This window comes from Cygnus olor, chromosome 5 (assembly GCF_009769625.2).
Source record: "Cygnus olor isolate bCygOlo1 chromosome 5, bCygOlo1.pri.v2, whole genome shotgun sequence".
Classification (NCBI taxonomy): Eukaryota; Metazoa; Chordata; class Aves; order Anseriformes; family Anatidae; genus Cygnus; species Cygnus olor.
The window spans coordinates 48,030,331-48,054,943 of record NC_049173.1 but is presented as its reverse complement, the minus strand read 5'-3'; the positions used below and the strand labels follow the sequence as shown (position 1 = coordinate 48,054,943).

At 40.1% G+C, this 24,613-nt stretch overlaps 2 long non-coding RNA genes across 3 annotated transcripts in view; both read left to right on the top strand.

Moving 5' to 3' along the window:
• The first annotated feature begins 328 nt into the window (after positions 1–328).
• LOC121070893 overlaps positions 329–24,613 on the top strand; it is a 31,166-nt gene continuing 6,881 nt past the window's right edge. Inside the window, exon 1 of one of the 2 annotated variants that reach the window (XR_005820281.1) lies at positions 329–1,809. This is a non-coding gene — a long non-coding RNA (uncharacterized LOC121070893). Of the gene's footprint in view, positions 1,810–20,308; positions 21,302–24,613 lie in introns of those variants that run through there. The other variant, XR_005820280.1, reaches the window with a different exon arrangement.
• On the top strand, positions 16,838–20,286 carry LOC121070895. Its single transcript, XR_005820283.1, has 4 exons — positions 16,838–17,086; positions 17,242–17,422; positions 19,284–19,626; positions 19,882–20,286. It is a non-coding gene; the product is annotated as an uncharacterized LOC121070895 (long non-coding RNA).

Genomic DNA, 24,613 nt, shown 5'->3' with positions numbered 1-24,613 from the left:
CGCTTAGTGCTTATCTTCTCAGCTGAGGCTTCAGAAGTTCAAAGACATGACTTGAAAATCTCAGTGGCCTTCTACCTTTTACCGGTGACGCAGAACATTGCTCTTTATCAAGTTAGTAAATAATCTCTCCTATCGTGCTTATTTGCTCATCTTCTTGTAAAACCGAGTTACATTTTCCACGTAAGCTCTTTACTTCAAAAAGTACACTGTCATCTCTACAGGCTATTGCAATTAGTGAAATGCCAGCCAGCAGGTGGAGACGCACGAAAGCAATCTCAATTCATAGACAGGCTGCTTTGACATTTCATTCCCATAGCCCTGGCCAAGCACTAGAGCGGGCCAGAGCCAGAAAATACAGCTATTGGTTTCATGGAAAAGTTCTGAATTAAAATCTTGGATGGCTGACAAACATGTGACAGAGCAGCTTCTGCAGCATGACTGCTGCACACAAAGCTGCACTAGCGAGCCGTCCCGGCAGCACCTTTCATGTAACAGTGCGTGGTGGAGGGAGGGAAGCCTGCTGCCGCTCCCTCCTGACCTTGCTTCATTCACTTTGTTCAGCAATACAGAGCTGCCTGTCAGCGTCAGCTGTGCTGAGTGATGCAAGGAGCCACGCGCGCCTCGGTTTGTGCGGGTTCACATTTGGCCTTGTGCTGGGCGAGGACGGGCCTGTGGTGGCTCAACACCCAGATGCATTTCCACCTATTTGCTGTAAAAGTTCAGCCTGAGATGGCATGAAAACAGCTTTGCTTCCTCTGTTCCGTTCATAACTCCTCCCACCCAGTGTTTCCTCTTTCGGAGTGGAAACATCATTGTAATAGCTATTTCTGAAATATCCCTGCCAAAATCAGGAAGTGCAGAGGAATACTTAAGTGCGAGGAGGGGGAAAGGTAGCTTGCAAGTTATTTTGGGAGTGGGGAATTTGTTCACATGAGCCTGGGAGAAAAGCCGAGGATAATTCTGTGTTGTCTTCAAATTAGTTAAGTTTCTAGCTCAAGTGTCTCCATGCTTTAGAAACCATAAGAAACTGCAGTATTCGGTCTGCAGAATGTTTGTGTTAATGCAGCATGCACGTGTAGATATGGAAAGAAGGAAGGAGATGGTGTAAAATTAATAGAGCTTTGAAAATCTGCAAAAATTATCTGCAAGCTTTTTGAAAGATTCCAGTGTTCGAATGCACGATGTACTGGCAAATAGCATTCATTGTGCAGATACTGGAAAATGGTGTCTAGTTTTGCAGATTCAGACCCCTCAACATGTAATTGTTTGTGGTGAATTATCAGAGTTTGTTATTCTTCCTTTGAATGAGAAAGGCACTTCAAACCTTGCAGATTCAACTTCAGTGCTTTTAAAGAAACGCATTTTGCAGCTTTTCCATCCTTTTGGATTCTTCTCCTCCCCCCTCTACCTCATCTCTTGCACTTTTCTCTTTGGAGAGCAGAGTTTAACATGCCATTGAGGAGATAGCCTGCATGCAAAGTCCCTCAAACATAAACACACTTAAAGAACAGATTCATCACAGTGTGTTTCCTAATGTGGAAACCGCATTCCATCTGCACCCTTATCCGATGGTCATTAGCTTAGATGTTGAATGGGCATTCCTTAAAGTGAAGATTATAAAAACATACATACTGCTCAACAGTGATTCATCAGCTTCCAAGCTCTCTCTGCTGGAGAGCAATCGAGCTCAGAGTGACTCAGGCTGGGGACTTTGGGAATGCACGGCAGGAATTTGCTACATCGAGTCTGTAAAACAGCCTTCAGATGATTTCTCTGGTGATTTAGAAGCCCTGTGTTCATTTGGCTCAGGTATTTTTCTGCATTTGTTTTCTTTGTAAAAGTTTGTTGTATCAGTTATACATATTTTCAAGAGTTTTTTTAGAGCCTGGCCCCGATCTTCCACTCAGGTTTGCAGCACTGTAACATCAGTGACTTCTGTGCTGTTGCCCCGACAGAGGAATCGGTGTCCTCGTGAGCGTGCTTGTCAGGAGTTTACAGATGACAATGGTCACACGCACACACTGCCTGATGATAAGGCAAGTTATCACCACTATTCCTTGACCTATTTTTTAGCTTGTAAATGACTGGGTCTAAATTCCCAGCCACAAACTGAAGACATTGTTTATTGATCTATTGTATAGGATTGCCTTGAAAGAGTTAGCATTTATCTGAGATGACTCACAGATTGGTCTGATGATGGATGTGTTCTCTAGTTTGCTGTGTGTTGAATGTGTGCATCTCTCTGTATATATGAAAAAGATATATATATATATATGTGGTGGTTTGCTTTCACAAAGTACCCTGTAGAGCCTTTATTTCCTTTACGGGTTGTTTTTTAAAGAATCACTGTTGATCAAATAAAAGTTACTGAGGCAGAGGAAAATGAACTACCTGGACTACTCCCTGTGGAGCTACCAAAGACATTAGAAATAAAGAACATATTATTTAGGGCAATGGAGTAAGGGTGCAAAAGGAGAACTGAATTATGTGTATATGAGCATATTCTTGATAAGCTCCTTTCTCTACATGATGCTTCAGTTCTCCATTTTTTAACACAGGGAAAATGCTCAACAGCCTTGTTAAGAGGATAATAATAATAATAACAACAAATCTGTGAATGAGCACGTACTGCATACATGACAGTGATGACAACTTACTCAGAATTTACACAGTTATGCCTCCTGCCCAGACCTTGCTATTGGATATAATTTTGGATCCTGCCTTAACCAATATGCTTTTGCAGATCCCTTAAAATGTTGGTCTCTGTGGCACCTATTTGAACTGGAATTAGGTCCTCATTAGGTTGTGAAAGAAGACAATGAGAGTAAACTAAGGATAGAATCGCAGTGAAAAGTTTTAGGGCAAAACACAAAAATAGTTGTCCCAGGATAAAACGGATCTCTAACAGCACTGTACTTGCACCTATCAGACATATTAAAGAAGTAATAAACGTTTGCTGAAGTACTACTTTGAAAGGTGTTTTGGAAGCACCTAACTTGTCTACATAAGTACTGTTCAATTGCAGGCTGTGAATATTTGACATCTACTTCCACTGAATATCACCATGCTGCTATTCACTGCAAAATAAAGGTTACTATGATTTTATTTCATTCTGAAGTGCAATTGCAAGTATTGTGAGATCCCTCTATTCCATTGTTAGAGTTTTACGGGTCACACAGATGCATATTGTACCTGTATATTAATGACAACATTTGGTTTATGTTATAAACTTCTCTTCCCACAAGTACGTGGTGGTGTTGTATAGAATGCACATTCCCATAATCATTTAATATGTTTTCAGTCTTAAAAATAAAGTTTATATAATGAAAATACAATATAATTATACACATGAGAGTTCTGGTTTGGAAGAGGTTCAGCAGAATTCTTTGATAAAACAAGCCCCCAACCACAAAAACTACATACAGTGATTTGACAGTCAAACATATATAATCACTTATGCTAAATTAAAGGCAGTGTCACCACGTTAAAAGCAGCACACTGAAATCCCGTATGTCAGTTTTGGCCAACAAGTGAGAAATACTGTAAATCTAACCAAATGCATCCTTGAATAAACTTTGAGCAGCTTCTGAAAAAGGTGCTTAGGGTGGTCAGTTATATAAAGAAATGAGAGTGCCAGGGATACATTTATATAGACTTATTTTATGATGATACTTATTGAGCTCTCTCACATGGAGTTAGCAGTCTAGCCCTTTTTTGCTCCATACCAATTTCTAGCACCTAGAAATAGACAATATGAGGACTCTAAGAGCTAAAATTCATCCAAAAATTATCTTGTTGGGCAGAACCAAGAGGTTAGTGAAGTTAAACACCTTATTGTTTAGGTGGTATTTTCCATTTGCTGTTCCTGCTAATATCTTGTCCCAAAACACACGAACCCACTTAAACAGTTTTGGTGGAGTGTGTCTGCTTAGAGAGTCCATGGACACCAAATTTTGTAGCTCCACTGAGAGCAGCAGGATGATGCTGATTTGCACCAGATATGGATCTGGCTCACAGCATGTTCCATTCTGAATTCACAAAGCATGGAGTAATGTGAAAGAAGGAAGTGACTTTTGTGAAAAGCATTTTGGAAAGGAAAACCAAAAATGATGGATATACCACTGGGGCAGAGGGAGTGGAGCCCGCCTCAAAGAGGACCTTGTAGAGCTGCCAGCCTTCCCACAAAATGTGCTGCTGCTCTCAGAGAGGAGGGGGAGGTTTCCCCAGGACAAATGCAGCCACACCAAGTACCCTAATAACTACTTTGTAGATATTTTTATGTACCATCACATCAAAACCAGGCTGAACTTCCAAAACATTTGAATTCAACCCATCACTGATTAATGGAAGGAGGAGAAGGAGAATGGGTGGGAAGAATAGTCATTGTGAACTGCCATAACACTGGGCAGTAAGCCACGCTATTCAACACATGAGACAATACATTAAAAAATAAAACTTTGTTTTCAGGGGACTTCTATATATATCAAGAGCTTGATTCATAGACCACTAAAGTTAATGGGAATCTTTCCTTTAACCAACTACTGATCAAGCTGTTACAAAAGAAGTGTTAATACAGATTTGTAATTACTCAATGTCTCAGTATTAGAAAATTACAAAGTCAAATACATCACCAACAGCTAGTAACAAACAGTAACTAATTACTCAGAACGCACAGTCATTTTGCCCACCTGTACGTACTGCATTTTACTGTAGAAGCTATTAGCATGAACTAATACATGGAGATTAAGATTTAATAAAAGACAGAAAACGTGGATGCTTACAAGAAAGGCTAGTTAACAATTTGTGTTCCATCTGGCATTAAAAGCTCTGAAAGCAGTATTAGTTGAGGGAAAACATTATTTTCAAATATTGCATACCTTTTTACAACATTTTTTCTGTTTCTTGCCCTCTGGAAGCAATTAGCTCAATCATATTATAGCTCTTAGATCTTCAGCTATGCAACTGACCATATTACCATTCCAGTTAAATATGCAGCAGAGCCACTAGTCCTTTGTGAGGAATGGGATTGTTCATTTCAATGGGAGTTTGGGGTGGGGATAGTAAATCATTCTCTTTCTGATCCAGATGTGCTAATGGAGGAGGTGACATTCCTCCTTTTACCATTAGTTTGTTGGAGGTTCTGCCCCCACCAATCTACTGACAGAGAAGTCAGTATGGGAATTTCCAAATCACATGAAACTTATTTGTGCTAAATTAAATTCTTGATCTAATTCTCAATCAGGGTAATTAATTTCTCCTGAGGTCCATAACCAATTGAATTTTACCAAAGCCAGCTCATCAAGAAACACTGAGTTTAGTGGATGTGTAGGGACAATGTGCTGCTTTCACAGGTAGCAAGTGTGACAGCCCGCTCAAGCTATGCTCTAAGACTGAAAGAATAGTAAGCAATATGGGATCTCTCAAAAAATGCAGGAAACATGACATGTGACCTTTTGAAGAGGTAGACATAATTTCCCTGGAGGCTGCCATGTAATGCAGACTTGGATTGAAATAATCTAGTTGGTTTTGCCCAAAGTGGACAAATTAGGACAACGCTCTGCTGATGGGTAAGTTGAAGGATTAACATTAGCATGGGTGGCAAACCTCCTACGTGGATACAGAAGGAAACCTCTATCAATAGCCTTAATGTTAGTCACCAGATTCAAGGAAAACCATTCCTGTCTCTCTCTCTTTAAAGATATTTCCTCTAGCATGTTTTTTAACCTAACTTTTTTAACCATGTGAGATACACCACAGTTACAGGCTGTGGATCAGATTCCTGTCATATAACCATCAAAAATGTGTAGAGAGAAATTAACTTCTATAGTAGAATACCAGGTGAAAGTTGGTGGCTTTTCTGCATACTCCAAATCTATGATGGTTAGATCCTTAGACATTCAGCAAAACCTCCTTATCAAGCTTGAAGTGTACACAAAACTCAACAGTTTTCTAAAAGAGCCTAACTGCATGAGATTGCGCTTCCCTGACATAACTGAAATCTATCCCAGGGTACTCGCTCTCTGCCTTTGGGAACTCTGAAACTGCAGCTCTGCTGATTGCACCAGCTCTGCAATTACACTCATGCTTTCGTTCTCTGATCACTTTTTTTCCCCTCATACGTTTGGCACTTGTTAATAGAAAACAGATACTTAGTGTCATTAGGATCAGGACTAAAGACTCTTCTGGTGCAGAACTTTGTCAACAAGTCAGCTGCAATTCCACTGAAGCACAATTCAGGTGTTTCAACAGTCCAGGAAATGCTTGGATCACTTTTTCCCTTCCTCTTGTATACAAATGCAAGTATATTTAATATCCTGGACACCTCTACCTGACAGTGTTGACAGAAAGTGGCACTGCTGACATTGTGATCAGTTGACACCGGGAAGTCAAATGGCAGGGGCAAATTAAGGTGGCACAGACATGATTGTAGGTATTTCTGGCCCTTCAGTGACAATATATGCCAGTAAATAAACAAGAAAAAGAATTCTCTTAGTCATACTTAAAGTAAATATCAAAAGGATTATTTCTGATTTCTAACCAAGAAATGTCAGGGTCAGAAATTTCATTACAGAAAACAGGAATGGTTCTCATCTCATTCAATTCTACACTTATCTCTACCTGAAACTTTTCAGAGATATTTATACTATCACTTTCTACACTTCATAGCTGGAAAGAATTTTTTCTTTTAATCTGAGTTTTCTAGTTTTTTGTTTGTCTGTTTTTTTCTTTGAGGCTTATTTCCCCCCTTTCTTGTTGGAGAACAAAGGTTTAATCTGAAAATTTGACCTTGTTTGAAGCCAGCTATGGATCCTCATCCAAAAGCCAGTTCATAGACACTCATGTGCAGGTGACTTTTAAATTTGACTCAGGAAAAGATCTGTTAAACACAAGCTTACCAAAATCGGAGTGCTTTCCAAAGCAGAATCCTTAACTGTACATGTTAAAAAGAATTAAAAAGTAAGGAGAAGTACAGATAATACCCAGGTAAAGTAGATGGCTGGAGAAAGGCAAAGTAGCCTGGCTCCCTCTTGACTCTGCTTAGGTCAAAGGGAAAAGTAGAGGCACTGGCTTCTGCTTTCTTTTTTTTTTCTTTTTTTTTTTTTCTTTCTCTTTTTTTTGGCCATTTTATTGATAACAGGAACACAAGTCTTGCTCTCCAAGACTTTCCATCCAAGTTCCTCCCTTTGCTTGCCTCCCAACCCAACACCCATCCTCTTCCTTTCTTTAACCTTACACAGCAATATTCAGCTTTGCCTTCTGAAAAGGCCTGAGCTGTCCCTGTGCAGAGGTAAAGGCTAGTTGAAGGAAGGGTGCAACATTCATTGTAAAAATCATTTTGGCATAGCAGTAGGTAAAAGGATTTTAGCTAGGTTGCAGGAAAGAGTGTTTGCATTCTTCCTGGTTTTTGTTTAGTCCCTGAACCAAACACTTTTATTTTGTATACCTAAAGAGGCACCTACATCCATACTTCAAGAAATTGCCTGAATGGGAGTGGTTACTGCTGGTTAAATTCCTTGGAAATAGAATGAACTGAAATTTCGTGATTGTATTCTATTAGGCCCAGTAATTGCAAATAATGGTCAGGGTTTCCGCGCAGGAAGAAATTTTCAAAACGTTAGCATGTATGTGGCTGAACATGTATACCTGGTGACAAAATCAGGACCTTCAAACCCAGCATAGATCCACTGTGGTGCTCCAGTAAGATCTCCATAACTTTTCCTGCTCCTGGAAGAACATGAGGCCATTGAATGTATAATCACTCGTCCAGGTGATGCAAGCCACTAATTCTGAGTAACGACATACATGTCCATTGCATGCTCAGCCAAACTGAACTTCAGTTGTCAGTCTTCTCCATCTGCTCTGTCAATTTCTTTTGACTTACCTTTTTTTAAAAGGTGCCAATTATGCGCAAATCAAATGAGTATGTTTCTTCAGGTCCATTAATTATTACATTCCATTTACATTTTCTGTTTACTTTTTCCCTTCTCTATGGAAGCTATTGAAGGTCTGATGATTCAGAATGCTCTGGGAACACTATGTGGCTTTCCTTCTTGTTTGCCCATTGTAACGGAGCTCATTTTTCAGTGGAGGTTTCCCATTCTTTCCAGGAAAAATGTGGTCAAACCCATGTACTCCCAAACCTTTTGATCTCCTGAATCCTCTTCATATCCCAGATAAAAAAGTCAGTGATTAAGACAGAGTTCCTAAAAGGACACATAGTCAGGCTTCCCTTTGACCAAAATGGTTTCCCAGTGAATCAAACCTTTCTCAGCTCAGGGGGGGCTCGACAATAGGCCCTGAAAAGATGGATAGAGCAATTGTCCTGCTTAGTGATCCACGAAAGGAAAGGGGTCCTTAGTGAAGGGAGACCTACACTAAGTCTGACCTGACACTGCAGGAGTAAGACAATGAAAGGTCAAGGAGACTAACGAGAGGAAAAATGCAGACAATAGGTGCCACAGCTAGCACACAGCTCCTGCCACGCAGACTATGGGGCAGCAACGTTAACTGCCTCAGACATGTGAAGGGGAAGTGAAGCGGAAAGAACTTGAAGTTTCCTTCTTAAGAATTGTGGCCCAGCATCTTCAGGATTTACCCAGGCCTCACAGAGAGGTCAAAGTGACGCAGCTAGACCTGAGATGAATGAAAAATAAAGATTATCTAATTGGGGAGGAGAAAAATATAGACGTCTTTTAGACTGAATGAAAAAAGCAACAACTTGATGTCTGGGATCTGCAGAAAGATCCCAAGGCATTTTTGTGGGAGGAAGTAGAGAAAGTATTTGCCTAATTCTATTTAAACAAACAAACAAACAAAAAAATCCAGATCAAAACAAACAGCTATGTATGTGGACTTGCAACGGGCATATTTTTCTGCTGCATGAACAAAAAGATCCTTAGTTCATGCTACCTGGGACTCAACTCTCTGCATTTCCTTCAGGCACTAGGCAATTGTTTCTATGTGTGAATGAATTCGGGTCCTTGTGACCAGTCTGGAGACAAAAGGAGGAATCTCTCTGGCTTCTGCAAGTATCCCTGTCGTCAATGGCTTCTCCATTATCACTTCTTTGTAGCTGGGCCTTGGCCTCGTTAAACGGAACAGCCCTTTCCTGCTTGGGTCAGACAAGTGCTCTGAATGCTACCTTTGCATCTGTGCATCAACGAGCCGCTCTTTAGAGATGTTAACAAATACTTGCTGCTCCACTGCCGACTCTTTAAAAGCCTCGTCAGAAGACGAGAGAAGACAATCTCCCTCGGTTGGGTTTGTCACACAAATAGCTGAACGTTTTTGCCATGTTAAACCACATTCTTCATCTTTTCAACGGCCTGGTCTTTTGACAGCTGACATCACAGGCACTGAGATTCATCAGAGTACTGTTTCCGTGGCAGGAACTGACAAGTGGAATAAACATACCACATACTTAACAGCGAAATAATGCAGAGTTCTAAAATTCAATAGGTTCAGGTAAGATGACTTGCTTTGCTTTGCAACCTTGCACCAAAATTACACTTCCCGAACACGTAGAAATCAGATATAGCTGTAGAGAGAAGGGATTGGGATGGTAGTATTGGTTAGGGGACTGCATGAAGAAATTAACCAGCACACTCGGATTTTATTTCTGGGTCAATTGCTGGCCTCCTGTGTGATCCCAAGCAAAGCCCTAGAGCTCCCTCTGCCTCAGCTTCCCTGTCTGGAAACTAAATCCAGCTTCTCTTAGGGAACTTTTTGGATCTTGTGTTAAAAGTACAGCAAATTATTATTTTCGCCTATTTATTCGATTAGACGTATATCAAAGGGAGAGAAAATATAAGAAGCATATGTTGGTTGAGGAACAGTGTGAATTTCAGTTGGCATTAGATGACTAATGAAAATTACAATTTAAAAGTAAAATATTTTTCCGTATTCTGAGATGATGACTCAGTCAAAACCAAATCCTCTTAAAAGCCATCTTGATTGGAAACTATTAGATAATTTCTTCAGAGGGTAGAGGAGGGGGGTAGATGATATTCCTCCTACAATTACTGAGTCTCCTACAAATGAAATGATCTCCTTGCATTCCACTGATGACCCCAGACATTGATGAAAGCTGTGTTTCTCATCTGACCTCTTAAGTTTCCACCTTTGTAACTCTGTTTTATTATAATTAACTCTATAGAACCTGTAGATGAGCACAACACTTATGGAAGAATGGAAGATGGAGCTTTTCTCTAAGGAACTTGCAGTTTAAGGAACTTTATTCCCAGTCATCTCCCCTAGTGATGGAAGAAATTCTACTCAAGATCAAACTGTAAAGTGACAAATGCTTTTAAAGCCTGTAGGTTTACAAAAGCCCAAGCAGAGAGGGAATTAGGTATTTCTGCAGTGCTGAAGCAGAGAATTTGTATGAAGAAAGAGAAAGAATTACAGTGCGTACATTTTCTGGACATCTGTTTTTGACCAAGCCAATCTGATCTGTAAACTTAATCAGGGATTCAGGTTAGAAAGAAACACAGATAATTAAAGGTTTGCTCAAAATGCAGTAGCTAAAGCATAGTTTGAAACCCAGGCAAACGCCTGCCCCCTAGGCACTTTTGTCCAAAGCTGGTGAGCATTGTGGTTCTGAACATACTAGCTGTAGTTAACAGAAGTCAGCAACCACACATCCCAAGATAGAAAAAGGAGCAGACTACTTGATTTGGCTCTGGGAATATATAACTGAGTGTCTCAGACTATGGGTTAGGATGGAGAAGATAATGACTACTAATAGAGGTCTATCCCCAGGTGCTGAGCACAGATCCACAGTTTTTTGTCACGAAGGAAAAACATTTGGGTTGTCCCTACAGTAACGCTGCTGTACAGCCCTGGAGTATGCTTCTGAAGTGAATCTCCCTGTTGTTCCCCTTGCTCCCCTTGCTCCCCTTCCCTTTGGCTCACATCACAGAACACATACATTTGACTCCTTTGGGGTTCGTCTAAATCATAAGATCCTTTCCAACTCCAGGACTACAAAATTTACGTGTAGTCAATGGGACTAGACTACAGCTCGTCCTGAGTAAAATCCCTAAAGTGATGGAATTATGGATGCTGGGACCTCAGTGCCAATAGTAAGTAATAGATGACATCCTTTCTGGAATCAGCACTTGCAAGCAGTGAGACAGCTCTAGGGCATTTCTCCGCAGCTCTCCAGGGGCCAGCAATGGCAGGGGTGGCACTGTGGATCTGAGATGAAGACCCCCTCCCTCCACCCTGCTGTTCACAGATCGTTTTCCATCAGGTAGAACTGTGTCATCTGGCCTTTTCCTGGCTGCTCAGAACTAGGGCCGGAGCTCACATTTTCTTAAGTGCCATACATACTACAAATACATCTGTCTAAATGTAAGGTAGGTGTATGCCTCAGATCAAATGAATCACGCTGTAGAAGTGCCTGTTTTTTTCCATTGACTAGCTCAGATATAATGAAGACCAGCTAAAGTGTGGTGAAACTGCTCCCACTGTACACACCTAATATCTCATTTTTTCAGGTGATATCTAATAGATTTAATAAATGCTTCACCTGGAAAGGAATAGTAACTCATTTAATTAATCTGCTGGCCAAATACCTATAGTCAGTGTGCTTTTGTATTGCAATCAGTGATAAAAAAAAATCCCGCTTAACACAGGTGCAATTAACATACAAAAACAGTAAATCTGGGCTCTCTCTCTGTAGCCGTTAAGGACCCCTGTGAAGCTCCCTTGTGATCTTCATAGATTTTTTAATTGAGTTTAATTAGCCATTGAAACAATCTCCCAAAGTTTATAGTCTATTTTCCCTCATTGGAAAATTTTAAATCAAGATTATATCTTTTTCCAAAAGATACGGTCCAATTCAGGCAGGGATGAATTCCAGGGAACGCAGAGGGCTGATGCACTGCAGAAGGTCACCGCAGCCCATCACACCAATCTCTTGTTATTTGCATACTGTTAATGGGAATTGGGGTGGCTTTTCTGCTGATGCAAAGGAGCACAGCAGCACTGGAGGTGGCCATGATGAAGGGGGAGGCTTCGCTGCCCCCTTCCCACAGCCCTAGGAGCACACCAGGCAAATCACAGCCTGGCGCAGTGGTTTCCCTACGGTCACCAGTGCCCAGCCTGGATATGTCGGAGAGGCGCTGTGGTTTGAGATGCCTCAGTAATGAACTAAGAGAAACAACTATGCTAAACATGGAGAAGAGTTCATATGAAAGCTTGTCTAGGTTAGCTGGGTCCTCTCAGGTCATTCATGAAATTATTTTGGGCAGAAAGCAAACTGTTGGAAGGCAAGGACAGTAGTGGGCAAGCAGAACGTAACACTGCTGGTAGTCAGCTCTTGCTGATGAGCTCCTCAGCTAAGTTTCACAGATAGCATACTTTCCAGAACCTCTGTGCACTTTCTATAGAGCAGTGCTTCTCAAACTTTGTCAGTTTGTGCACACCTAAAAGCCCTATGTTGGAAGTACGAAGCCCTCTATAGCAAATTGAAGCATACTGTCACTGGGCTTGGCTTGCTTTCCCAGTTGCAGATTGAACGTACAGACTCACAGGATGACTATCACCTTTAGAGGTACAAATCAAGGCGTACTTTAAAACATTTGCCTGAAGCTCGGAAAACCCTAAAGTACTAGAATTTTCTTCATTCATTCCATGTTTGGTTTTAACTCAGATTTTCAAATCCTCCCAAACAGTATCACCATGAAATGTAGACTCATCAAAGTGTTTTACCAAGGTAAAGTGATACAATCTTCAATATTTTGTCAAAAGCTTTGTTTCATTTCTCCCTAGGAGAGGTTTTGTTAATCAAAATGGAAACTGGCTACATGGGGCCCAACATGTAACATTTTATCCCAGTTGGATCTGAGGGATACAGAGCATTTTGCTGTATTAGGTCATAAATTTGGGCCAGATACTGCAATCAGTCTACTCTAGACTCCTAATGTGAGTGTGAGTGCCATATATAGGTCAGCTACAAAATGAGGTAATTTTTAAAAGGAGATGTATTTTCATGGAATGTCATGATTTATATGGCTCCCACAAGGCCATACCCCAAGCATTTAGTGAAGTGATGTGCAAATCTAACTGCATTTTATCTAAAAATAAGAAAGGAACCACAGCAACAGAATTGACTTTATAGTTGTTCTGGTGAATAAGGAAACAAAGAGGGCGTATTTTCCTATAACTGAACACGGCTATGCTAGTCAGTTTAACACCACAATGCTCTCCACCAGCTTTTGGCCAATACATGGCATGAATATCACTGTCAGAATTATCCTGATTAATGAAGAACAATTCATGCTGATCAAACAGACCGTGAGGTGGTCAGTGCCGAATTAACTAGCTCAGTGCTTCTCAAATGTCTTCGGACACTGCAGCCTATTGTAAAAGGGCAAGACCAAATAGGACAGTAAAAATTGCAGTATAAAGGTTAATTACTCACATGCCTGCTCATGCTCACCATTACTGTTTGGTTCTCATTCATGTTCTAACTTGAATTTGTTTGCCATTTTCTTTTCTCCGTTCCCAATGGCCACGTTTGCCCCTTTACTCACTGTTTTACGACTGAGTCTGGATCACGTCTCATGTTTGTTACTGTCACATATTTAATATCCTTAATGATAGTTTATACTTCTGTAGCACCTTCCACTTACTTGTTTCAATGTTTTTCTTATGCATTAACAAATGAAACATCTCAATAACCCTGTGAAGTAAGGATTGCTCCGTCTGCTTTACATGTAGGTCAGCCACACTTAGATAGGTTACAGTTCATGACTTGCCCAAGGTTACACAGGAAATGTGTGGCAGAACTCGGAATGGAAACCAGATTTTGCGCTCTCCTGCCTTAACAACAAGGTTATCCTTTCTCTTTGTGATGCTTTTGGGCAGTTCATATGGATCTACGCATATGGTTCAAATGAGCTAAATTTCCATGAACTTACTGTTTCAAACAAAAGTGGATGAATAAATGACAAAGGTCTAAATTATTGAAAAATGGCAAAAGCCACCTGGCGATTTGCATACCTGGTCACAGTAGTTGTATACATAAATAGTTAATTGATTACATGCATAATTGTAGGAACTGTGCATGCAATTTTCTGAAAATTTAGACCAAAATGCACAGAAGGGTAACTGGAGAAAAGGGGAAAGAAAAGGTTTAATGTAATACATGTGCATAATGAGCATGGGTTTAAGCCATAAAGGATACTATATTTAATTGGACCTAGTACTAGAGTGTGCAGCTCACAGATCTTGCTGTGCACATGGTCACTCTAACAAACTAGCTTAAAATCTATTCTGTCCTGAATCTTCTTTCATTGACTAAATAGTGATTTTCCTCTCATGCCACCTACGAGAGTAAGTAGGCATGCTCATCACTCTATTTTGTGTAATCTATTCATCTCTTTTTAAAGCAAACATGATCAGAAAATCTTGGGATTTTTAAGACTGTTTTCAGTTTGCCAAAGACTTGTAAACTGAATGACTGTGATCAGAGCTTTACTAAGTAACAGTGCTAAGACATGCTGAGCACTGTGGCACATAGAAGCACAAACAGGCATCCTCAATGCCAGCTTCCCCTGAAGAACTGACTTCAGTATTACTGCTTGCCAAAAGGAAAAAAAAAAAAAAAAAAAAAAGATGGAAAACTTGTGTTTAGAAATACATTCAGTCACAGAAAAATCCTACAATTCCTGTTTGAGCGGCAGTTTTACCAACAGCTGTTTCCTTAGCTAGAGAATAGGAACCGTCATATATACAGCTGGGGTAAATCAGGACATCTTGCTTGTGTCCCAGATTGGAACTATGACACTTTACACCAAGATTGCATCTAGCCTTGTGGCTTTCAAGGTGGTAAAAGATGATGTTTTCATTTGCAGTGTGTCTGACAGATGATTGTCTGGAGCAGATAGAACAGCCTGGAGGTTGTCAGTGCCATGTTTCTGTTCTTTTTGCTTCATTGAGTCCATTTCTCGCTGATTTGATAATGAAAGAAAAGTGTGCTGTTAGTGGATCCTGAGCAACATGCTGCAAGTTTATGAAAATGAAAAATCTTTAACAAGAATTGAAAGGAAATCATTGACTTATGAAGGGAGCTTCAGTTAACCGTAGATTAATTAAAAAATAATACAAAGATGAGCATGGGTTGGGAGATGAGAGAAGATTGAATTTTGCCAGGAGCAGGACTGTTACTGGACTCAGGCATGTGGGTGGAGGGATAATAACACCCGGCCATCTGCATACAGTGCAAAAAATCCTGCTGGCAAATGCTGAAACTTTAGAAGTCAAATGCAACTGGCAAAGTGTCAGCAACTGTTCTGGAGATGCTGTTCAGAATAAAACATACATGTGGAATTCTCTTACATCATCTATCTAGGTGAATTTTTCCCCTATTTATAGGGCTAATGTGATGTGAAGGTAATCAGGCAGCACAGTACAGCCAACATATTTTAGGTGTTATAATAGGTATCTCTTGGCACAAGGTAGGAAAACACAGAGGCAAAGATCTGTCTTCAGCTACAGCGGTGGGAGCGACTGTGCTGCTGGGAGCAGAGGGAGCACCGAGGCAATCCCCAGGCAGGCAGCTCTGGCTGGCAGGGCATGGCCTCACTGTAACGTCTGTCCTGGGCTGGGCAGACGAGAAGGGAGGCTGGCAGCAGCAAGGTGATGGAAGGGTGGAAGAGGAAAGGGATGTCCTCTCTCTCCTTTCTCTCCCTTGCTTTCTACCAGAGAGTATTTCGTGTGCACGCACAGGCTGTGCCTGCCCATGGGGATGTGGCAGCTCTGCTTAAACCTCACAGGCGTATGAACACTCACACATAACCCCCTGTATGAATCACACACCTTGTGTTTTAATTGCATTCCTGCTCTTTGCCTCCTTTCTCTAGGCTAGTAGAGTTGGGTGTAGGGTACGTGTGACCTCTGTGGGATCAGGCCTGCAATTTTGGTTATCTCCGCCTCTGCCAGACCTGCAAGGACAGGCACAGCTGCGGCTCCACTGCGGCCACTCCTCTCCCCGTGGTGGCAGGAGATGCTGTGGTAAAAGAACGGCTGTGAGCAGCAGCTGCCATCCTAGCCTGACTCTGTTACCAGCCCAGCCAGACAGGTCCTCGTGCAAGACTTGCATGTATGCATGGCCTGTGTCATGCCTTTTATACCAAGCCTTCTACTCTTAGTCTGTAGTTCTCTATTTACTGTTTGCAATGAAGTGTCTTGCAGATAGGTAGGAAGCCAAAGTCCCAGCCCTAAGATTTTCTAATCTAGACCTGAAGTTGTTGGCAGCACATCTGAGGCTATCATGAAGAGCAAAGCAGCTGCCCACAGCTTCAGATGGATAGAGAACAAGTAGGTATGGATCATGCATGCCAGGGAATTATATGTTACTGTTTTTTAAAAATGTGGGTTCATTTTCATGCTATAGTGATGGTGGTTTCACTTTGTGGACTAAACATAGGCTTTTTTAATTATCCAATTCATTTAATTTGTAGAGAGGAGGATTTTATGAAGTCGGATACTGTGGCTGTGTTGGTGAAGGAGTAATAATTCAGAGCCACAGTTATGAAGTGCTATTTAGTAGTGGTGGGTTTATACTTCTGGTTACTGCGTGCGTTTATATTTTTTTATGGTTTTGTAATTATTTATATTGGTAACAGTAAGTTTATGAACACAACTTTATTGTTGTGTTCATATTAAAGAACAATATAGTTTGTAGAACAATTATAGGAGACATTTTTCTCTATTATCTTCTTGTCATTTGAACATAAACACGTGGGCTGTTTGCAATAGGAAAAGAGTGAAATACACTAATTAAATGATGTCAAGAGATTGTATTTTACAAAGGTGAAATAGAGATTGTGTGTTCCAGCTGTTCACCTGGCCGTTTATGCAAAAGGACTGAACATCTGAACACAGTGAATCTACCAGACAGCTCATATTAGTGGAAAGATGAACCAGCACGGGAGTCCAAAGCAGTAATTTTATACTGAACAAGTGGTGATGGAGCTACTGAAACCTCTTTTCTTCTTTTTACTCAACTTCCATTCGCTCCAGTTGTGTTCATTACTTTGGTCATTGAGTACCTCTTCTACCACTACCTGAGCAGGTAGGAACTTGATTTGTAAATCTGGAACCATCAGTGGTGTGTCCTTCCATGCCAGAGAACTGAGTAGATATGCCTTATCCAATCCCATGAATCTATTTAGCCTTTTTTTTTTTTAAAAAAAAACACAAATAGTACAGGTTTCGTATTTCTCACAGAATCACAGAATGGTTGAGGTTGAAAGAGACCTCTGGAGGTCATCTTGTCCAATCCACCTTTTCGAGCAAGGTCACCCAGAGCACTTTGCCCAGGATATGTCCAGATGGCTTGTGAATATCTCCAAGAATGGAGACTCTACAACTTCACCTGTGCCAGTGCTCTGTCATCTTCACTTCTGAGGTAGAAACATGTAATCCTAAATCCCTTGTCAGGTCCAGCAAAAAAATCATCTTTGGTTTTTCAAACCTTTGCACCCTGTTATCTTATGTCTACTCCAGTGCCAAGGACTTTGTAGCTACTGGAGCAACACAAACATCCCAGAGAAATGCCAGAATACATACCTAGAGGCAAGAGATTAAAAACAATCTCTTAAGATGTAGAAGCACAAGTCCTTGTGAAAATTACTGTTATCCAAAATACTATTCATTAACTGCCATGAAGAGATAAGACACTGGATCCCAGAAGATCATCTTTATCCAGGCAGCACACTCCCTGACCCAAAGAGTCCTGCTGTTGTGGCTCCATTGCTCCAATGAGAAAGGACTCACTTCCAGATAGCTCAGGTTTCCCTGTGTCATGACTTGCTGCAGGCATTCTCTGGTGTCCTTAAAAATATTTTCCTTTAGTCATTAGTAAGGAGTCTTTTTGGAACACCAAGGAGTTATAGTAACATTTAAATCAGTGTCAAACTTCAGCGTTCCTCTCCCTTGTATTGTAAGGAGCTAGAATTAGGGTTCTCAGAGAATGTTTTGGAGAGTAGCAGAATAGTGGGGCAATGAGGAAAAAAGAAAGGGGAACTTTGTGTGATCAGTTTAACTTGGGTAGCAAAAAAATTACTCATGGAACACATCTTGAAAATTCTCTTGATGCCAGCAATGGAAAAAAAGGCACTTTTGCAAACAGTGAAGGGAATTTTACAGAGATGGTACAAGAGAACTGTCATTGTGCTTGGAGATGTGGTAGGGCAGAGGAAGAGCTACCCTAAATAGAAGGGACAAGATGCTGGGTTTATTTTAGAAATGTTATTGGCATTTTTCTTACTGGAATGAAGGGAGCCAGGAGACTGCAAATGAACTGACCCAAACCATTCACCACAAACATAAAGTGTAGCAAAAGTGCAATGGGTTGGCATTTCCAGGGTTTGATATTTTTCTGTCTTGCCAGATTCTGGAATGCTGTATCACCTATTTAGTTTTTTTAAGATAGCTTTTAATGTACAAAATGTCAGTCTGAAGTGACTATTGAAGCTGTAAAGATTTTCAAAAAATTCCAACCATTCTTTTGGTTTAGCAACCATAAAGGTCTTGCAACTGTTATCATTTGTGGTGGTCACAAGGAAGTGACATCGTCTAATCAAAAAACAATAACAACAACAACAACAAAATCCAAGCCAGTTATCAAGGACATAATTTAGACTTTGGTTTGACAGCTTTTTTTTTCTACTGAATATGAACTGATTAAGTTCAATTATTTATTAGGTGCATTTGTAGGTGTTTGTGGCTTTATATGCTACAAGAGAAAGTGGCAGCTTATATGCCATCCTTCTCTTTTCTTATGAAAATGCGCTCTCTCATAAAACTACCAGAAGAACAGAGAAATATAGTTAGTTACTCCTTGATAACGTTGGATTAAGATTTTGCTTTATTTATGTTAGCAATAATCATTGTGGTTTAGTGGCATTTGAAACAGCTGGAACCTTCTGTTTCAGCTGATGTTTTGATATGTCATTTTTTCTTGGACTTTGGTCCTGATTTTCTGGTCTGTGTGAAACAGGCAAACCATTTATGTATCTCTTAGGAGTGCTTTTCATTTAGGAATTTAAGGGAATTATCAAAGGTGGTTATTTTAATCTCTGCCACTCATTCAGATGACTTAGTGACTAAGGGTTAGTGACTAGGTTAGAAAATATTTAGGAATCTAAATTGGTACAGAAGTTAAATTCAAGTACTATGCCTTTAACCTGAAATTAAGCCCTGAAACCCCTTTCTCAACTGATGCCTAGCCCCAAAGGTACTTAAGGATTGTATGATCTTTTTTCCAGATTTAAAGTATACAAGTTTTGAAGTCCTGCACATGCTCAAAAGCACCTGAGGCCTGATAAAGCTATGTGGCTAGAAACCAAGTCCATGACCAAATCCCCACAAAAGCTGCCCACCAGGAGAGCCTTTGCCAGAGGAATCCAGCTGGAAAAGGGATCTCCATGCCACTGTCATCTGAGTTTATTGTCCAGGACTTAGTGAAAGTCTGCACACGAAAAACTGAAAAACATGTAGGAGAATGCATGTGGAGCACCTTTACTTACAGTAAAATGGGTCTTTCTACAATACTGCTGAAAAGTGTTGGGAAGGGTACATGGACCACAAAGGCTGTTTAACAATGCAATGGTAAATTAGTTAAACTCTACTGGGTGTGTTACAAATCTAAGTAGTAGATTAGATGTCAAGTTTGTTGCACAATGGGATTAATTCCCAAACTTTTCATACTGCTGCTTATCTCCTGTGAGCACCTGCCCCATCGGGCAGGGCTTCCAAGGTAATTTGTGTGAAAGGAAAACAGCATGAGCTGTGGCATTGGAGGAGCTATCAGATGTTCATGAGCTGGCCACAGTCCTTAACTAATCCTCATTTTTTTGCTTCCAGGCTGCAGAGCCTGGAAAATCGGGAGATTTTATCAATGAAGGTCAAACTGTTGAGGTTTTAAACCTCAGGAGGCTGAAGAGCAAAATTATTTTTATGGTGGCAATCTGAATATCCAAAGGAACAGGGAAACTCTTGCATGGGAACAGAAAAACAATTATGTCCTTATCTGGTGCAGTGTGACAAAACATTGGTTACAGCCTGTGATTTCAATTTAAATTATTTGGGAAATTGGGCTCAAGACATGCAAGCACTAGTAGGAGATGCTATGCATGTTATGCTGCCTCTTTTCAACTTGGAGGCAGGAACAGCTATTTGCTCTCATGGTGGGTGTCTATATGAAGCTATTTGCAGCATTATTCTGAGGAAGGATAAGCTTCTCTGCAGCTGAGTTTGGAGACTACCACTTCTTTCCTTATATGACCTACTTCCAAAACTTTGCTTTTGTTTTAATTAGGCAAAAAACATACGTATGTGAATACAATTCTGGCTCTTGACAGCAACAGTTCTCTGTTGCTACTACAGTTGGAAAGTGGCATACTCAACAGCATTCAGTTTAATTTGGTAACTTGCTCAAGGAAGTGGGTCTTAAGACAAGTGCTTTCATGTAATGTCAAAGCACAGGATGAGTTTCACCAACTGGAGCACATGTCAACTGTGGCATCAAGATGACTTTCCTTTAAGATCTGTCATATTTTGCACACATTTTGTTCTGCTTGTTTTTAATAGTTTCTTCTGCATGCTTTCTAACTGTGGATGAGGAGAGCCTCACCTGTACTCTTAGGGGAAAAAAAAAAGAGTGAAATTCTCATTTTTGTTGCATATGAAGGACATGTGAATCTCTAAATCTCACTCATAGAAGAGAAGCTGGTTAGTATTCGATACCATGAAGAGAGGTTTCCATTGAGGAGCTTGGACTAAAACATGGCTGTGGGTTGAGCCTACCTCTGACCCACAAAAACAAACAAACAAACAAACAAACAAAAAAAAAACAGAGGCAATAGGCAATAGGAGGCAATAGGAAGATCTTAGAAGAACTAGAAATAAAATAAATTAAGGTTTACTTGCTTTATTTATTTATTTATTTTTTGATTATTACGCAGGATCTGCATGAAATACTGATGGCTCATTTTCAATCAGTACTTGAGATAAATGCCACTGCTATGTAATGACTCTTCCTTTCTTTCTGAGAGATCCTAAGGTGAACTAGTTAACATCTTCTCTATGGACCGAGACCTTTAGAAGACTGTTAGCTGTCATAAATGCGCTCATGAATACTTGGGACATTCGAGAGCAGATGTAAACTCCGATGTACCAGAAATCACACAGCTTCTGTCTTCTACACAATATTGTTGAAGAGTGCTTCACAAGAGTCTTGCTGACAGTGGGCTAGCTGGAGAGGCTTAGACCTGAGCTGGCAGAGGTAATGTTGGCATGAAAGGGAAGGAATCAAAAGGAATCGCAGGTAATATCTGTCACCACTGATGTCTGTGTAAATAGTTAATAGATAAGGTTTCAGAAGATAAGTTCTCTAAGACCAATAAAATTCCTCCTTTTTTTGTGCATTGCAAAATGGTTTCCTTTGTTCAGTTCTTTGCATCAGCTCTTTACAGTATCAGTCCTCTACAGGGTGTGCATAAGCTCCTTGTTATGCAGGTTTGCATTTCAGGGCTGCCTGAGAGGCTCAGCAATTCCTGGATGCTCTGTCCCTTAACCTGTAGCCCATTACCCTCAACATTTGGGTTTGGTTCTTAGAGGTGTCACTTTTGTTTCAGATGCAAAGTTTTTAACTATTGCCCAAGACTTTGTCACCTCTTGACCTGGCTGCAGTGATGTGCTCTAAGCCACAGCAGAGCTGAACTTCCTGTGGGGTGCAGATGGAGTATTGCTTCTTAGACTGTGTATCCACCCGCAAAACAAATGAGTTAATTTGTTCATTGGTTTGTTCAGCCCTTTCCTTGTCCTTTCTTCATTCCTCTTTGCTTTATTTTTTTTTTTCCTAGCGGGATGAGGAACTAATCAGTGGAAACAAGGCAGTGTAGCTTTTCTGTGATGTGAAGAGGCAACATGGAAGCCAATAACTGAGATATTGTGACCTTTCTCTAGGAAAAAAAGTAGACTTCTCTCCACTTTTCTCTCTTTGTAGTGTAATAGTAGAGATGTGGCACTTGTCTGCCTACTGCAAGCTCTTCCAGTTGCCATGTAGTTTCAGGGTAAAATGTGTTGAGGCCCTGAAGCTTTGGTTTTAGCCATTTGGTAAGACATCTGTTTGAGTTTACATTTTTTTTCCCCACAAAATACTGGTGTTAAGGTATTTTACACAACAGAATTTTCAGTCTTTAAAACCTGTCCTTCCTTTTATGCTCCAAACTTCACAGTAAGATCCAAAAGAGGTCACCTTTTCTTTTACCAGAAAAAGGGATATACAGAAAAATTGCACTGATTTGTTAATGCTATTTCCTTTGTTTAATTTACTCCACCCCAAGAACTCCCTCTCATAAACTGGAAAGATGGGCAGGAATTTGTTTTGGAATTTCCCTCACCCCCAAGCACCACCCTGTACCTAATGCTGTGGCAGCTCATGCTCTTGCCTGAGATGAACTTGTGGAATTAGGAGGTCCATGGTGTTGCACGGACTGGATGGACTGGGTGCCCTGTGGTGCCTGCTATGTGGGGGAGCATATCCTGATTGTGTATTAGCCATGTTACAACTGTTGCAAGCCAGAAAAATCTGTGTTTTCTCTCTGGATTTCACTCTCTCTCAAGAATGTCCTGACACTACAGATTTCAGGTCTACAGGACATTAGGATTGTCAAGCCTACAACAAGATCCCTGTTTCTGTGGTGAGCAGCATAGATACAAGAGGGCAGAAATGGGACAGTGGAGATAGTCACACATTTTCCTGTGCTGAGAAATTGGTGATAAGTGATGAACATTCACTACAATACAATAACAGTTCACTATAAATAGCTACCAGGATTGTCTTCAAATTTTGGGATCCTAGATCTAGTCCTAGATCTAATGGTAATTTGTGCCTCTCCAGCCTGTGTGCGCTATATTTTCTAAAGAAACGCAGAACTGTTAAAGAACAGTAGGCTGTAATAAAAACATAGGGAAACACATACTCTACTGTCATTTCATAGCAGACGAGATTTGACCATACTAAAATGTGGGATGTGTGGCAACTTTTGTACAGGAGGTCCATTTTGACTGGCAGGACAGACCTTAACAGTATTCATAGCTAGAAGGCAGCAATTCTTCCCTTCTGAGACAAATTTCTTGACAGTAAAGCTCTGCTTTTAGTCATTTAAGACTGGTCTATTTTAATAAACTCTACTTTGGATAAGACTTTGAACATATTCAGAAAGTGAAGATAATGAAAAAATATTCTAATTAACTGAAGCTCATTGAGAGACAGATTTTTCATCTCAGGGAATGTCTTAGGGGTGAGTTTTACTTCCAGTCCTAATGAAAGCAATAAAAGAATCCAGAAAGCGATTACAAAGCATGATTATGAATAAAATAGTGTTGGTCAGTCAAGTGATTTGTTTGAATAAAAGCTAAATATTTCATTTAGATCTCAATTTGAAATAGTACAGAAAATAAGAAAAAAAATATTTGCAATGCTAAATTGAAAATGTCATTCTGAAAATGTAGTAACATTTGATTTTCAGCAAGTTGATTCTTTTGTTTTTCTCTTCTAAAGGAACATTAGACAAGATCATCACTCTTAAGCCATTGCTTTTTTTCTCATGAATTGGCAGTTTCTGAGAGTCTAAATGTAACTGATTTTTATGTAAAATACCCAACAATATGTTAAAATGATCCAATCTCAATGAGTTACTTGAAGGTGTTGCTATGAACCTATATATTATCCAAAAATATTTGAAACAGTCCTACAAATAAGGGTTTTGTTTTGTTTTGTTTACAGTCCTCGGCCAGCCAAAGTATTTGCATGGATAAAATTGTAATAAAATGGGGGGGGGGGGGGGGGGGAGGATTAAACAAGTTGCTCTGATTTTTCTGTTGGTCTAGAACTCTTTGTCAGATATAATATTTTAACCCAAGTGGAACACACTTCAAGCCAGAATGCGATGTTTCTTTCAAAAGTCTATTGTAATTCCCTTTTATTTTCACATACTAAGCCTAAGAAAGCCTCTAGAATATTTTCTGGCCATCTGGAATGGTATCCTAGAAAAGCATGCATTTGTTGCTGAGGTAAATACTGTTCTTTGGTCAACTTCAGCTGCAGCTGTTTGGGTTTTTAGCCATTGATTTGCACTGCAATCTCTGTGTAGCCCTGCTCCCTAATGCTTGACAGTAAGAGAGAAATCTGTCCCTTGAGCTGTCCAGTGGTATTACTGGAGACCCAATGACACTTACGGTAAACTGTTTTCATTATGGTGGCAATTAAGCTCAACAGTAGCTTTCTGGAATCAATGGAAATTAAATGCAGATAACAGACATTAATTGAACATTTATTGGAAACAATTTAAATTATGTATAGTTGTGCCTTAGTTAGTGGAAATTAATGACTACCATTTGGGTATAAGCAGAACTGCCAGAATGTAATGAAAGTCAATACAAGCAGTTACAAATGGCTGAGATAAGGAAGTGCTTATTGATATTAGTGATCTTCAATATTTTTCATTGGAACTATAAGCTGATACAGACCATATTGCCACATAAAGTGATAAGAAATTGCTAATAATATTTTAGATGTAAAGTGTCACTA